The sequence below is a fragment of the Myotis brandtii genome, unplaced genomic scaffold (assembly GCF_000412655.1).
Source record: "Myotis brandtii unplaced genomic scaffold, ASM41265v1 scaffold201, whole genome shotgun sequence".
NCBI classification, from domain to species: Eukaryota; Metazoa; Chordata; class Mammalia; order Chiroptera; family Vespertilionidae; genus Myotis; species Myotis brandtii.
The window spans coordinates 901685-906165 of NW_005357485.1; positions in this window are offsets into that span (position 1 = coordinate 901685).

A 4481-nucleotide genomic window follows, 5' to 3' on the forward strand; every position below is an offset into this window, starting at 1 on the left:
TCTTCCTGTGGGGCCTGCTGGCATTGGTTACCCAAGGGAGCTGGGAGAGTCCGAAATATTCACGTCCTCAACAGAAACGCACAAAAGGAGACTTTTCTGGAAACTGGTTGCGGGAGAGGGGTTGGGGGGTGAGTGCCTTTTGTTTTCTGAACAGCACAGGCCAGAGGAAGGGTGACTGGGGGTTCCTCCCGGGGGCCAGGGCCCAGGCAGCGGGGAGCCGGCCCAGGGTTTGAAGGTTGGCGGGGAAGGCAGAGGCTGGGGCCCGAGGCCCTGTGTTGTACAGGAGGCAGACAGCTCCGCGGAGCCGGAGTTTCTGGAGTCTTGGTGCCACTGGGAAGGAGGAGGGGTCAGCATGCCAACTGCTATGTTCAAAGACAGCTGCTTCTCCCCTGGGCTCGTGGCCTGCGGTTCACTGGGGACCCCGGGGACCCGGCCGTGTGTCCCATGGGTCCCGACAGCACCCCGGGAGGGGGTCACACCGCCAGGAGGCGGAAGAGTGGGCCCTAGGGTCTCATGGGACTCCACACCCACGCGTGTCACTGTGTCATTCCGCCCCGGTGGCCCTGCCTTCCTGCCGGGGTGACGGATGAAACACGCCCCGGAGAGCCCCGAGGAAGCAGGCCCTGGTCAACGCCTGTGAGCAAGAGAAACACGTCAGGTTTCCGTCTTTCCTCCTCTGTCCAGGCCCTGCTCCTCCGCAGGGAAGACGAGAGAACAGGCTGCTGCCTCTTTAACACCCTGCTCAGCCCTCCCTCGCTCACTTCGTCCGCATTTGCACATGAAAATGACCTTCCCCAGCTCCCAAACTGCTGTGTGCACAGGCAAGCAGACAGGCCCGTCTCTGCGGCTGGAGCAGACACCGGCATAAAAGGTAATTACCATTTCCTCGCCTATGCTCGCCCGGTGGCCCCGTGCCTCGCACATCAGAGTGAGCCGCGGAGAAACCACAGGCCAGAAACCACAGGCCGGCAAAGCGTTCATTTCAGCTGGAGCGCGGGCCCTGGGGGAGAAGCAGGTACTGCTGCCCTCGGACGCATCCGCCCAGACCTCCACCCGCCACTCCATGCCCCCTGTCTGCCTGGCTCACATCACGGTTTGGCATCAGCTCGGGCAGGATCCCACCGTCTACAGAGCCACCGCCAGCACGGGGCTGCCTCCCTTTCTCTGTAGATCGAAATAGGAACATGGGCCAAGGGGTAGGAATAGCTCTGCCCAAGTCCCGGACACAGCGCCACCGGAACACGCGCCCGGGGAAGCCCCTCTGGGCTCCGCAGGCTCCTCCCAGGTCTCGCCTCTCTGCGTCCCCCACAGCGGGACCCCGGGCCCACCCTCTGGCTGATCGGCAACGCTCTGCGTCCTCCCTGGTCAGCTCCTGGGAGTTCCCATTCCAGGAGCCGCTTCTCAGAACCTGATTCTCTTCCCCCACAAAGAGTTCTGGATTTCACTCATTCCCTCACACCTCCCGCCTCTGGCTAGGATGACGTCCTTTCTCTGTAGATCCAAATAGGAACACGGGCCCAAGGGGTGGGAATAGCTCTGCCCAAGTCCCCGACACAGTGCCCCCGGAACACGCATTCCGGGGAAGCCCCTCTGGGCTCCGCAGGCTCCTCCCAGGTCTCGCCTCTCTGTGTCCCCCACAGCGGGACCCCGGGCCCACCCTCTGGCTGATCGGCTGTGTCCTCCCTGGTCCAGCTCCTGGGAGTTCCCATTCCAGGAGCCGCTTCTCAGAACCTGACTCTCTACCCCCACAAAGAGTTCTGGATCTCACTCATTCCCTCACACCTCCCGCCTCTGGCTAGGATGACGACAGTGGGGAGTTACTATAGGGCAGTGACAGCGAACCTTTTGAGCTCGGCGTGTCAGCATTTTGAAAAAACATTCACCGGGTGTCTACTTTAATGTTTCAACTTCACCAGCACACACGTGCAGAGAGAATCGTAGCCACTGGGCAGATAAGGCTGTCCCCGATTGTAATATGGGAAACCACATATCAAAAGACGAATTTTCCCAAGATGCACAGCCAGCAAGGTGGGAAGACACCTTCTCAGCAAACTCCCCGGGGGGAGACGGCCTGGGTGGGGAAGCAAGGAGTGGACATGCAGTCGCCCCACACACCGCAGCTTCCCAAGGCGGCCCGGTGGGCGCGGAAGGCACCGCCCCACACCCTCTCTCTTTCTGCCCGACTCTCTGAAAACTCACAGGGTACCTACCACCTGGCCGGCGTGGCTCAGTGGTTGAGCGTCCACCTATGAACCAGGAGGTCAGGGTTCAATTCCCAGTCAGGGCACATGCCCGGGTTGCAGGCTCCATCCCCAGTGTGGGGCGTGCAGGAGGCAGCCGATCCATGATTCTCTCTCATCATTGATGTTTCTATCTCTCTCTCCCTCTCCCTTCCTCTCTGAAATCAATAAAAATATTTTTTTAAAAAAAGAGAAAAGAATCAGCTTTCAACCAACAGGCCACAAACGGCACAGCTGCCAGGCCAAAGCCAGGGGGGCTGGGAGGGATTCTAGAAATCAAGAGCCACAGGGAACGCCAGGGGTGCTGCAGACGCCCCTGCAAAGCACGTTCCCAAATTTGCTTGATTCCGATGACGCCTCCGAGGAGTGCGCGGAGCGGAAACGATCGCCCACCACGAATACACAAGGAATGGGAGGCCCTGAGTTTCCACCAACAGGCAGGCAGCCACCATCCACCCGATCGTCCCCCCCCGATCGTCCCCATGGGGCAGGCTTATGCTGCATCCGTTCTCATGGCCCCGTGATGCCCACCTCCAAGAGGAGACCCAGGGAGGCCAGGAAAGATCACATCACGTGCCCGAGGCCACCAAGCCAGGTGGTGCCAGGACTGCTGGCATCAGGTTCACCGAGCCGCGTCTATATTCACCCACAGCTGAAACCTCCCGCCCAGCCTCCCGGGAACCCCGAGAAAGACCCCGACCCCGACATATCCCTCCTTGGCGTGCGAGACCCGAAAATTGACAAGGCGACACCCTACGCTGCGGGGGCGTTTCCAAGAAGGAACACAGACGTCTAGCTGTTCCTCCCGGGGAACGTGTTCAGGGCCCGGGCAGCTGGGAATCGCACAACTGGATGATACGTGGAGCTAAGTCGGACGTGAGGAAGCCTGCACGCTTCCCACCAAGCGGAAGGTGTGCTGGAATTCTTCCGTCTCGTGTCGGGGAGGCCCTGCTTTGCAAGCGAGTTCTCCTGAAGTGGAGTTTCATCTCAGCAAAGATCTGCAGCCGCCGGTCGCCATGCAAACTGCAGGGGGCGAGGCGCCCGCCGTGATGTGCTGCCCGCTTCCTCCAGCAGAGAAACAGCCATGACTCCCCAGGCTTCACATGAGCCCCACTGCAGGCTCCCCATGTCTAGGGCCAAATGACCCAGGAGAGAGAAGCTGCTGAGGGTGAAGTTGGGGTGGGGGAGCCACGGGGGGGAATGGGAAGTCCTTGCATGCAGCAAGTGAGTGGCACTCGACCAGGGACGTGTGTCTGCCCTTAGCTGCAAGGCACCTGCGGGAGGGGGGGGGGTCCCCTCAGAGCCCCTCCAGGCACCGCCCAGCACACTGTGAGCTCCGCCAGGGGAAGGAGAGGCGGGTCAGATCTCCATTCGGGACAAGGAAGCCGGCGCCCCGGCTGGACTGAGGCCTGTCCTGCGGAGGCCAGTCACAGTGTGCATGGGGCGCGGACGTCTCTGCCCTTCAGCCTGGGACTAAGGATCACCCAGCAGCACCAATTCGATGTCTCCTCGGAAGATGTACCAACTGCTTTAGGTGCAATGGGTGGGAGGGAGGGAGGGAGGGAAGGAAAAAAGGAAGGAGGGCGGGAAGGAGGGAGGAAGGGAGGGAGGGAGAGAGGATGGATGGAGGAGGGGAAGAAGGGAGGGAGGAGGGAGGGAGCTAATGATACTAAAACAACATGAATGAATCTCAAAAGCCCTAGGAAAGTAAAGGCAGCCAGTTGCAAAAGGCTACTTGCTGTAAGATGCCTTTTATACAGCATTCTCGAAAAGGCTAAACCACGGTTCTCAACCTGTGGGTCGCAACCCCTTTGGCGGTCGAACGACCCTTTCACAGAGGAGGAGGGAGAAAGGTAAAGAGGGAAGAAGGGAGGAGGGAGAGAGGGAAGAGGTGGAGGGAAGAAGGAAGAGAGGAAGAGAGGAGGAAGGGAGCCAATGATACTAAAACAACAACATCTCAAAAGCCCTAGCAAAGTAAAGGCAGCCAGTTGCAAAAGGCTACAGGCTGTAAGATGTCTTTTATACAGCATTCTCAAAAAGGCTAAACTGAGGGGCAGAAAACAGGTCAGCGGTGCCTTGGGCTGGGGGGGAGGAGGGGGAGGGACTGGTACCAAGGGACAGAGGGACCACTGGGGTGATGCAGTGAACTGAACTGACGTGCAGAAGGCAGCCAATCAATGATTCTCTCTCATCTTTGATGTTTTTCTCTCTCTCTCCCTCTCCCACTCTGAAATCAATCAA